Source organism: Canis lupus, chromosome 5, assembly GCF_003254725.2.
Source record: "Canis lupus dingo isolate Sandy chromosome 5, ASM325472v2, whole genome shotgun sequence".
NCBI classification, from domain to species: Eukaryota; Metazoa; Chordata; class Mammalia; order Carnivora; family Canidae; genus Canis; species Canis lupus.
The window spans coordinates 47,054,814-47,067,499 of record NC_064247.1 but is presented as its reverse complement, the minus strand read 5'-3'; the positions used below and the strand labels follow the sequence as shown (position 1 = coordinate 47,067,499).

General features: G+C 37.5%; 1 pseudogene; it reads left to right on the top strand.

The window, feature by feature from the left end:
* Positions 1–11,594: 11,594 nt before the first annotated feature.
* On the top strand, positions 11,595–11,983 carry LOC112647615 (60S ribosomal protein L31-like; annotated as a pseudogene).
* The last annotated feature ends 703 nt before the right edge of the window (positions 11,984–12,686 follow it).

The following is a 12,686-nucleotide window of genomic DNA, read 5'->3' as shown; positions in this document are numbered from 1 at the left end:
AAAAAATAAATAAAATCTTTAATAAATAAAATACAGTAAGAAATCTTTTTTTCCTTATCCATCAGATGAATCGATATTTGTTTCATTGTTAACACTCATTTTGGAACAGAATGAGGTAAAATGAACAAACTTACACATTGCTTACATTAATGCCTTTATGGAAAGCAAAACCTTTTAAAAGTTCCAAGATCTGGGGTGCCTGGGTGGCTCAGTTGGTTAAGTGTCTGCCTTCAGCTCAGGTCATGATCCCAGGGTCCTGAGATAAAGCCCCATACATGGCTCCCAGCTCATGAACCTGCTTCTCCCCTGCCTGTGCTCTCTCTCTTGTTAGCTCTCTCTCAAATAAATAAAATCTTTTTAAAAAAAGTTCCAAGATCGGGCAGCCCGGGTGGTTCAGTGGTTCGGCGCCGCCTTCCGCCCAGGGCCTGATCCTGGAGACCAGGGATTGAGTCCCACTTCAGGCTCCCTGCATGGAGCCTGCTTCTCTCTCTCTCTCTCTCTCTCTCTCTCTCTCTCTCTCTGTCTCCCTGTGTCTCTCATGAATAAATAAATAAAATATTTTTAAAAAATAAAAAGTTCCAAGATCTTTCAACTTTTCTATAAGATTAAAATTTGAAGGAGGAAAAGAATGAATCTTAATAGCAAAACAAATACATATTTCCTTAAGAAAATATTTTACTATATATATTTTTGGATCTATAATTGACATATATCATTAGATTCATTTCAGGCGTACAACATAACAATTTGATATTTATATATATTCTGAAATGATTATCACAATGAGTCTAGTTAACATCCATCACTACACATAGCTACATTTTTTATTTCAAATGAAAACTTTAAAATGTATTCCCTTAGCAATTTTCAAATATACAATAAAATAATGGGGCACCTGGATAGCTCAGTTGGTTAAGTGTCCAACTTTTGATCTTGGCTCAGGTCATGACCTCAGGGTCGTGAGATTGACCTTCACATGGGACTCTGTTGGGTGTGGAGCCTACTTAAGATTCTCTCCCTTTCCCTCTGTTTCCACCCCACCCACCTCCGCCTACTCACGTGTGTAAACACTCTCCCTCTCCAAAACAAATGTACTATAAAATATTATTAAGTATAGTCACCCTGTTATACATTACTGAATATATACATATGCATATTTTTAAGTTATGAATTCAATGATTTTTTTAAAGAGATCTAATCTCTCTAAAGCTGTGAGTCTCAAAATGTATTATCTGGATCAGCAGCAGCAGCAGCAGCAGCAACAGCATCTGGAAACATGATAGAATTGCAAATTCTCATGTGCCCCCAGATTTACTGATTGAGAAATTCTGGGAGTAGGACCCAGCAATGGTTTAACAAGCCCTCCAGATATTTCTGATGCATGCTTAAGTCTGAGAACCATTGCTCTGAAGTTATAGAAAATACAGTGAATTGGAGAATATATTAAATAATTCCATGAGAATGCAATCAGACAAAACAAGAGTATAGCAAAGTCTATGTGACCAGTTCTCCATTTCTTCAACAAATAAATGGCAAAAGGGGAAAAAAAGAGAGAAAGTATTAAAAGTTAAGACACTTGAATGTACAAACAGGGGGCACCTGGCTGGCTCAGTCAGTGAAGTGTGAGACTCTTGATCTCAGGGTTGTGAGTTTGAGCCCCACGTTGCATGTATAGATTGCTTAAAAATAAAATATTTTTTTAAAAAGGCCAAACATGATAATAAGGAGTTATTACTTATTTTTATAATGTGATCATTGTAATATGGTTATGATTTTTAAACAACCCTTAAAAGGTCCTTAATCCATTAGAAACTAAAAATTATTTTAAAAAACAGATGAAGCAAATATGTCAAATGTTAATAATTATATAACCTAAGTAATTAAAAATAGAAGTTTGTTATACTACTCTTTTTTGGTTTGAAACTTTTCATAGTAAAAAGCAAAAGCAAACAAAAAGCTCAGACCTTTTAGCCAATAATTTCCATTTTGGAAATTTACCTTAAAGAAATATTCAGAGTCAGAAAGTACCTACTTATAAAGATCTTCATCACAGCATTATTTATACTATAAACTGTTAGAAACCCAAATATCCAAAAATTTTAAAAATCATATAATGTTATGAGACTTTTAAGTAGTAGAATATGATGCAACTATTCAAAAGAATAATCTTTTTAAAAAGCTAGATACAAAATACATATAGTATAATTATTTTTTGTAAAAACTAAATATATGCCTAGAAAAAAGACTAAAAGTAACTACATTAAAATGTTAAGGGTAGTTGTATCTGAATACTGAAGTTATAGATCATATGTATTTTCTTCTTTGTAACTTTCCATGCTTCCAAATTATCAGCAATGCATATGTACCATGTCATAATATGAAACTATTTTTAATAAAAACAAAGTATTTTTGTCAAAATGATAATAAAAATAACATACTGGGATCCCTGGGGGGCGCAGCGGTTCGGCGCCTGCCTTTGGCCCAGGGCGCGATCCTGGAGATCCGGGATCGAATCCCACGTCGGGCTCCCGGTGCATGGAGCCTGCTTCTCCCTCTGCCTGTGTCTCTGCCTCTCTCTCTCTCTCTGTGTGTGTGTGACTATCATAAATAAATAAAAATTAAAAAAAAAATAAAAAATAAAAATAACATACTGTTATACAATAAAATTAAGACTTTTTTTTAAGGTCTGAGAATCATCTTGGGAATAAACTAATACTTGATGAGATAGAGGGGAATTACACTTACTCAGCGGAGCATATATTATTTATACTATTCATTTGACAGTAATTACATACATCTTTAGATTATGTTTGTATGTCCATGTACATATTATTTCTACAATACTCAAAAAATATTTATTGAGTACTACTATTTGCCAACAATTACCAAAGCAAGCAAAAATTCTTATCTTCATGAAGCTTACATTCTAATAATGGAAGAAGACAGATAATGAAGAAAAATTTTTAAATATTTATGATACACCAAATAATAAGTGCTATGGAAAAAAATAAGGCACAGGAAATAAAGAATACTGGGTTGTTAGGGGAGATGGTGCAATTTTAAATAGGGTAGCTAGCAAAGGCCTACACTTAAGGATATCATCCGAAGAGGTGAGGAGGTAGACCATGCTATATCTGAGCGAAGAGGATTTCAGGCAGAGGAAACAGCAAACGCAAATATCTTATGGCAGAAGCATGCCTGAGGTACATATTTTGCTTGTCTCTCTAACTTGACTACAATCTCTTTGAAAGAAATATGTAATCACCTGCTTCTTCTGCCATAGTCCAAATCACAATACCTAGAATAGTACTTAGGAAGCATTTATTAGTGATAATATTGCAAGGACTAAAAATGATTGGACTCTATCATCTTTTCCTTAAAAATAATCCATTATCATTTTGTATATCATTTTTTACAAATAACCTTTTAACATAAGATGTGTTCAAAGTTGGGTGTGTTTCAGAGGTGAAAATGTTTCCTTCTCCAGATATATTCAAACAGACTGAAGTATCATTCTCAGGGATGTTCTGAAGGAGTTATAAGTATCAGATGCTTTACTGGACTAGATGACCCATTTAGTCCTCCCTTCCATCACTCAATAGACAACAAACATTACTTAGCAATGAACAAGACCAGAATCCTTGCTTCTCTGAATTAATTACCTGTCAGCACCCTAATAGTTGCTATAAAGCTACTGGATGGGCAAATAGTCATTGCTGGTTAAAAACAAGAAAACCTCTCCCTTTTTAAAAGTGAAACATTTATAAAGTCATTATGCTTATTTACCAGAGCATGCGTTCCTCAACTTCTTAAGAGAATATCTTATTCATATTTGAATCTCTAGAAGCTGACATCAAGACCTGAGCTAAACCAAGAGTTAGACACTTAACAGACTGAGCAACCCAAGCACCCCTTATATATACAATCTTGAATAAACTCCATATTCACGATATTTCTTCAGCCCCTAGCCTGGCATTTAGTACTCAATTATTTTGTTGATAGAAAAGTAAGGCATACTTAGTTACAAATGACAATCACAAATTGAAAATGTATTTACAATTAATTTGGTTCTTTTTTTCCCCATATTAAACATCAACCTGAGGCAATGGCATTGATTTAAACTGAGTATTTTACTTGTAGTGAAACTGTGAAAAAGAAGACCAATCTTTCTTTATTCATAAAATTCCACTTCTTTTTTTTTAAGCTATTTATTCTCAGTAAGCATTCCCATTGGTTAAAGATCTACTTAAAAGATCTTTTACTGGGGATCCCTGGGTGGCTCAGGGGTTTAGTGCCTGCCTTCAGCCGAGGGCATGATCCTGGAGTCCTGGGATCAAGTCCTGCATCAGGCTCCCTGCATGGAGCCTGCTTCTCCCTCTGCCTGTGTCTCTGCCTCTCTCTCTCTCTCTGTCTCTCATGAATAAATAAATAAAACATTTTTAAAAAAATCTTTTACTTAATTAAGGGGGAAAAATCACAATATATTCATAGAATCTTTTCTACAAACAAAAGCATAGGGTTAGACAAAGATTAAAGATAATGTCTCCACCGATGTATTTATTAGATAAAACTAAGTTGCAGTAACAGATAGATCCCTTAAATACAGAGGATGTTTGTTTTTTTTTGTTTTTTTTAAAGAAAGTTTATCCTTTCTCACATAACAGCCCAGGGAAGGAATTCAGGTCAGAGGTGACTTGCTCCATAACCTTTCAAGGATAACAGCTTTGCCAACTTCAACACCTGGCTTCCAAGGTTGCCCTGGGCATCATCGCTCCAGTCAGCCAGAAGTCGGAAGGGCATAAGGGGCATGAGTGGAAGGGTTTGTAGGCCAAATTTGAAAGTGATTATGTCACCTCCCCTCAAATTCCACATCACATAGCCATCCATATCTAACTGCAAGAGAAACCCAAAAATATAACCAAGCTCTGGATCCAGAAAGAAGAGGATAATATTTTAAAAGACTGCTGGTGATCTCTGCCATAGTGGAATTCTAAATGAAACTCTAATTCTCTAAATATTCTTCCCCCCACCCCCACCCCACTCCTGCCCACTCTGAGTATTCAAAGCCTCCGGTTTTGGTTTTTGTTTTTGAAGATTTTATTTATTTGTTTGTTTGTTTGTTTGTTTGTTTATGAGACACACAGAAAGAGAGACAGAGGCAGAGACACAGGCAGAGGGAGAAGCAGGCTCCATGCAGGGAGCCTGACGTGGGACTCGATCCCGGGTCTCCAGGATCAGGCTGCGCTAAACCGCTGAGCCACCCAGGCCGCCCTAGCCTCTGCTTAAATGTGCACAATGCAAAGGGCTCATATAGGATATTCCCTGTCATAGTTCACATTTATGAATAGATTATGTTCCAAGAGTTCACTTGTGAGTTTACTAGAATAGATTTTCTGAAAGAAGTACAATAATAGGCTAACCCAAAATTTACTACTTATCCCATATAGACAAACACTATAAAACCTGCAGTTTTGCATGAGATAATAAGAATGAAGTTTCCTCTTCTACTCTTGCGAAAAAAGAAAAGGTCGACTGGATAAAACAAGTTTTTATTCAACTCCTCCTCACCTCATTACTCTCCTTTCCATAGGTAACTGTCACCCTCAGACCCTGCCCACCTAAGTCTATCCTACTGCCCATTTCCCAGCAGCATTTATCATCAATGCTGCTGCTCTTATCTGGATGTTAAAGCAGTGGGTTTACATTTTAAGAAGTATTTTCACAGATACATTTATAATAATAGTTAACATTTCGTAGGGTGCTCAGCGGGCTCAGTCATTAGAGCATGCGACTCTTGACCTCGAGGTTGTAAATTTGAGCTCTGTGTTGGGTGTATAGATTACTTAAAAATAAAACCTTAAAAAAATAGTTAACATTCTTGAAAACTTATTATATACCAGAACTATTTTCTCTGAACTTCATTTTACTCATTTATAATGTGGAGATAATAAGAACCTCAAGATGTTATTGTAAGGGTGAAATGAGATGCCTGTAAAGTGCCTTTCCCTTGCCTGACATCAGTAAATTTACTTAATAAATGTTAGCTATTATTTTCCTAATTTGTTTATTACTACTCAGAGATAGGGTGAAAGTGTGAAGAGCTCATTATCACTCAGCTGTTCCCTTCTCCTGTAGGAACCTCCCATCCCTCCAACCTATAAAGGAAACAACAATCACACTTTTTTGAATGTTGACAGTGGTTCTCAATGCTAATGTGCCTGAACTGCTTGTTAAAAATGTAAAAATCCCCATTCAATTAGTCTCAGGTAAGCATTGCTACCACATTGAACAACACCAGGGGGCACCATTCACATTGTATTGCATATAAATGGTGCTTCCTGGAGTCTTGCAAATCTGTAGTTCTGAAGTTGTAGCCCAGGAAATTGTATTTTTAACAAAGACCAAGGTGATAACAGACAATCCTCAAGGGTCTTTGAGACTGTTCTAGAGTGACTGTTAAAAGTGTGAGGACCTGAGAAAGAATGTGTCCCGCAGGCTAATTCAGTGTCTAAAAGCGGCTGTAAAGAATATCCAAAAATAACTATTTTAAGATTTTATTATTTTTAGTGATCTCTACATGCAATGTGGGGCTCAAACCCACAACCCTGAGATCAAGAGTCACATGCTCTACCGACTGAGCAAGCCAGGTGCCCCATAACAAGATAATAATTTTTTTTTAATTTTATTTATGGGAGACAGAGAGAGAGAGAGAGAAGGAGAAGCAGAGACACAGAGAAAGAAGCAGGATCCATGCAGGGAGTCTGATGCAGGACTTGATCCCGGGACTCCAGGATCAGACCCTAGGCCAAAGGCAGGCGCTAAACCTCTGAGCCATGCAGGCGTCCCTCAAAATAATAATTTTTAAAGCTATCTACTACAACCCGAACACAGATTTATTATTCAGTAATATTCTCAGTAGCCAAATTCTGTGGAATGAGATTTTAACCTGTAATTTCCTTCCAAAGGCTTCGCAAGGCTCTTCAGAAGTTATCTCATTAATCCTCAGGACAGATCTCTGAGACAGGTGGCGGACATAGGACTTTTCATTACAGGTAGCTTGAGGCATGAGCAGGGTTCCTGGCCCCAGAAGACCAGCCTCAGTACCTGGATGGGTCTTCTGCAATCTTCCCAGTCTTTATCTATAAGACACTGAGCTTCTGCTTTTTGCTGGGGAAATCTTCATTTGTTCCCATATGAGAAAGGCTGTTAAGAAGGCAAATTTCATTCATTTGTCCATTTCATTCATTCATTCACAAATATTTATTAGCTACTACATAATAGGCCCAATGCTTTTTGGAAGTCAGTGGGTGTTGAATTATAAATGCACAAGTAAGCAACTATGTTCTAAGGAAATCACTGTGGGACCATAAAGAGGAAAGGAAGTACATATTAATTGCGCACTAATTACTAAATGCAAAGTATTGTGCTGGTATCTTTACTCAGATTATCTGTTTTATTCCTTGCAATAATTTTGAGCAATAATGACAGATACCATTTTTACAATCTTCAAAAAAATACATTTTTACAATAATTGGTTACATACCTATGGGTAGTACATATTAGAGGCAGACTTTGAAATTTACCTGATTCTAAAACCCATGCTCTCTCCATAGTTCAAACCCTTAAGAAGATTACAACCCAATGATAAAGACAAGTACACAAGACTTTTGTATAATAACAATCATGACGATAGTTGACATTTATTGAGCACTTGGCTAACGGTATGTTCCAGGCATCAAACCAAGCACTTCATACAGATTCTTTTGTGTAATCTTCACACCAATTCTGTGAGGTAGATACTATTAACCAGCTCAAATTATAGATGAAATAAATATCTGAAGCTTATAGAAGTTACATAACTTTTCTGTAGGAGAGAAGGCTTAAAGAACACCACTGCTTGGAGTTGTCTGGGTGGCTCAGTGGTTGAGCATCTGCCTTTGGCTCAGGTCATGATACCCGGGGTCCTGGGATCCAGTCCCATATCAGGGCCCCTGCAGCGAGCCTGCTTCTATTTCTGCCTATGTCACTGCCTCTCCCTGTGTGTCTCTCATGAATAAATAAATAAAATCTAAAAAAACAAACAAACAAAAAACACGCTATTCCAAGAAGCAGTTGGCTTGTTCTACAAGGTCCCAAGAAATAAATATAAGACCAAATGTCAGGTACTTCAGAAGACAGATTTTGGTTCAAAATAAAGACCTTACTGACAGAGCGATCCAAACGTTGCCTCTGGAGGGAATGAATTCTCCTTCTAAAGAGTTTGAACAGCTAATTACCACTTCAAAGACACATTATAAGATGGATATTATTATCTCAAGAATGTTCTGTTCTCTGCCCCACCACACCCCACTCCCACTTCAACTTCCATACATTCTTCAGATTTCAACCTAAGTATCACTTCCTCAGAGACATCTTTCCAGATCCTCCACACTAAGAGCCTCCATTATATATCATCTTAGTTCCTTGTACTTCTCCTTCATAGCACTTAAAACTGTAATTAATAACTAATTATGTAATTAATTATGGAATGTACATTCTTACTGGAAAGACACTATGTGAATTTTGTTCCTGGATGTTTACCTACCTACCTACTACCTACCAGAGTCTGGAACATGTTAGATGCTCAATAAATATCTGTTGACTGAATGACTAAGTGACTGTTGGTGGGTGATTGGACAAATTTGGATTCTCAGAACTGACCTAGCTGAAGATAATATGAACTCCCCCTGCTAAGGCGACTTGAACATTTCAGACAACCCATGTTCTTGGGGCCTTTCATACACCTGCTAAAATATTCACCTCATTATTCTCTCTGTCACACTTTTACCTTTTCCTTTGTTTGCAGCTCATGTCAAAACCTCAACCACACTGGTCCATCCCTACGTTGGAAACTGCATGGCAAGGACTAGCATTCATTTCCAACACTCTTGGCTTCTCTGCACTGATTTATTTCATATTCATCCATGGGCTTTGGCCTGCCTATCTCCCTTGTCCATCTGTTTGGACAGCAATGTGCCTGCTTGTGGGTGGTTAGATTCTTGGCATGGAATAGAATCTCCAAACAATGCAAGAGGTTTACATGGGCAAGCTGCACTGCATAGTCAGAGACATCTGTCTTGTGGGGAGAGTCTTCTCTCCGAAAGTCAGACTAACACATATCCCCTTTACACTTGATTATACCTGTAGAAATGTGGATGCTCAAACCAAATGATCAAAATCTCAAAAGGAAAATAAAAAAATAGTCACAACGTATTTGACAAACATAACTGACAGCCCATTCTTAGCTGGGCAGTGGTAGGTAAGGGCTAGAGATATGAGACCTGCAAAACTGAGGAAAAGCAATGTGTTAAGTATGGCATATACATGAAGTTACAGGAGCATAGAGAAGGGATGAGAATGCTCAATAGACCTGAAAAGTCCGAAAAATTCAAAATATATACCCAGGAAATAGTGCCAGGGATTTTCTGCACATTGTGTTATATTAGGCAACAGAGGAGAAAAATGGATTGCAACAGAGAGAGAATAGCTAAACCCAGAACCCAAGATGTAGCCTTGCCAATCAGTGGCAAGCAGGCAAATGGGCAGGACTTAGTAAGGGCTATGCCAAGGAGATGCAGCCTCTTTCGTTTAAGATAAAAATAAACATTTTCATTCCAGTTATTTAGGATAAAATAAATATGACAATGTGGGGCATGATGAAAGGTGAGTGTGCTGTAAGTGCATATGCCTCTTTCCAAGAATAGTGTCAATTCGTACATACATTCCTAAATAAGTATACACACAAACACACACATGCACACACACACACACACCCCACATGGCAAAGCAACACTGTCTGTTATGGGGCAATGTTTCACAGAATTCTAAGAAGTGAATGAGCCAATTATTATGGCATGTAATTTTGGCAAAAATATTTGTTATTTCAATGGTTTTTTGAATGAGCCAGGGAACTTTGGAATGTGAATCCTCTGTATGAAAACACACTGTTCTTTTAAAATGACTAGGACAGCAGGGCCCTATGAATTCCAAAACTGATTTAACCTTCCTAAATGGGAGAAGTTGGGTATGATAAGGTATATGAAAATGGGAATGAAGAAAGTGGTAAGTAAAAATCCTAAAAGAAAGAGAAAAGAGAACTTTATAAGGAAGACTAGAAAAACAGAATCTGGAATAAAGACAAAATAAAGTTATCACCCTTCTGATGGTTTTATTTTTCAAGGGGAAACAGGAAACAATTATAATAGACATGTAAATTAACAAATGAATTCTACAATTTTCAGAGAGAGGTAAAATAAGGGTTTGAGGAGGCAATCTTAGATGGCCAGGGAATTGCTCAATATAGAGGGGACATTTGAGCTGTGCCCTGAATGACAAGAAGAAAGCCATGCAAATATTTAGGGAAAGAGCAGAATAGGCAGAAAAAAAGAGAAAGTATAAAGGCCCTGAGGCAGGAAAAGGTTTCATCCATTGAGAACAGCAAGGCCAATGTGGTTGGAACATAGTGACCAAGGGGGAGTGTGGTAAAAGACTAGGTTGGAAAGAAGTAGGCAGGGGCCAGATTACACAGGCCTTCATAAACCATCATAAGATGCTTGAGTTTTATTATATATAAAATGAGAAGCCAACAGATGATTTGAAGTAAGGGAGTGATGTAAATATGCATTTTTGAAAGATCATGCTATTCATTGTGTGAAAAATAAAACTGTAGGGGGTGGGTACGAGTAGAAACAAAGAGATCTGTTAGAAATACTTTACAATAGTACAAGTAAAAGATAGTGGACGGTGGTGAAAAATGGTCAAATTTAGAATATATTTTGAAGAAATATATTTTGTATCTTTAACCATCATGCCAAACTTTTTACTTATGACACATTATTTTAAACTCCTCATTATGCTTTTATTTTTCTGCCTTATCTCCTTAGGTTATAGTAATTTTAACTTATTTACAGAATTCTACATAGAATTATTAATTCATTTAGGGATACCTAGGTGGCTCAGTGGTTGAGTGCCTGCCTTTGGCTCAGAGCATGATCTCCGGGTCCAGGGATGGAGTCTCACATTGGGCTCCCTGAGAAGAGCCTGCTTCTCCCTCTGCCTCTGTCTCTGCCTCTCTCTCTGTGTCTCTCTGTCTCTCTCTGTGTGTGTCTCTCATGAATAAATAAAAATTAAAAAAAAAAAAGAATTACTAATTCATTTAGTAAACCTGTGGTAGTTTTTTGGAAGGCAACTATGCTAACCACTATACCACCAACGCTCCCTATACCACCACCGCTCCAACTGTGGTAGTTTTTTTTTTTTTTTTAATTTATTTTTTATTGGTGTTCAATTTACCAACATACAGAATAACCCCCAGTGCCGGTCAACCATTCACTCCCACCCCCCACCCCCGCCCTCCTCCCCTTCTACCACCCCTAGTTCGTTTCCCAGAGTTAGGAGTCTTTATGTTCCGTCTCCCTTTCTGATATTTCCCACACATTTCTTCTCCCTTCCCTTATATTCCCTTTCACTATTATTTATATTCCCCAAAGGAATGAGAACATATAATGTTTGTCCTTCTCCGATTGCCTTACTTCTTCCAACTAGGGCCCGACAGAATGGCTCCCGCAAAGAAGGGTAGCAAGAAGGGCCGTTCTGCCACCAAGGAGGTAGTGACCAGAGAATACACCATCAACATTCACAAGCGTATCCATGGAGTGGGTTTCAAGAAGCATGCCCCTCGGGCACTCAAAGAGACCGGAAATTTGCCATGAAGGAGATGGGAACTCCAGATGTGCGCATTGACACTAGGCTCAACAAAGCTGTCTGGGCCAAAGGAATAAGGGATGTTCCATACCGTATCCGTGCACAATTGTCCAGAAAACGTAACAAGGATGAAGAGTCACCAAACAAGCTCTACACGCTGGTTACCTGCGTACTTGTCATCACTTTCAAAAATCTACGGACTGTTAATGTGGATGAGAACGAATCACTGATTGTCAAATAAAGGTATAAAACTGAAAAAAAAAAAAAAAAAAAAAAAGAGAGTCGCATGCTTTACAACCTGAGCCAGCCAGGCACCCCAGGGTAGTTCTTTTTTTAAAATATTTATTTTATTTTATGATTGTTTTTCTTCTTGCCACATATATTGTATTTATACACACACACGATTTGCTTTGCCTATTTTCTATATCTAGAATTTTCCTTTTGAATAACTTTCTCTTCCTCTCACCCGTTTTGTATATGTTCTTTGGCTCTTTTCATTCCTTTTTCAAATATTCCTTATTTTATACAGTAGTCTTAGACACAAAATACAAAGTACTTTTACACAAAATACATGATTAAATACAACAATCTTATAAAGTAGCTCATGCTAATATAACTTATGCCTTTTTATAGATGAGCAAAGTGAGTCTCAGAGAGGTTAAGTGATTTGCCCAAGGTCATGGAACTGGATACAGAGGACAAACTGAGTACAGTCAAGGTTCCCTGATTCCTAAATCAATGCCTTTCTACTGTACTACTATGTGTCCTGTCTTTCCCTTCTGAGCCCACCTGCGCTATACCCTAGAGAGCAGGTGCTTATGCAAAGTAGATGATCAATAACCCAGTGACAGAGAGGACAACAATGCTGTCTCTCTGTATTCAATGTATTGATTCATCTATTTGTACAGTTAGCGTATATTTCACCATGCGAAAATGCGCCTTAA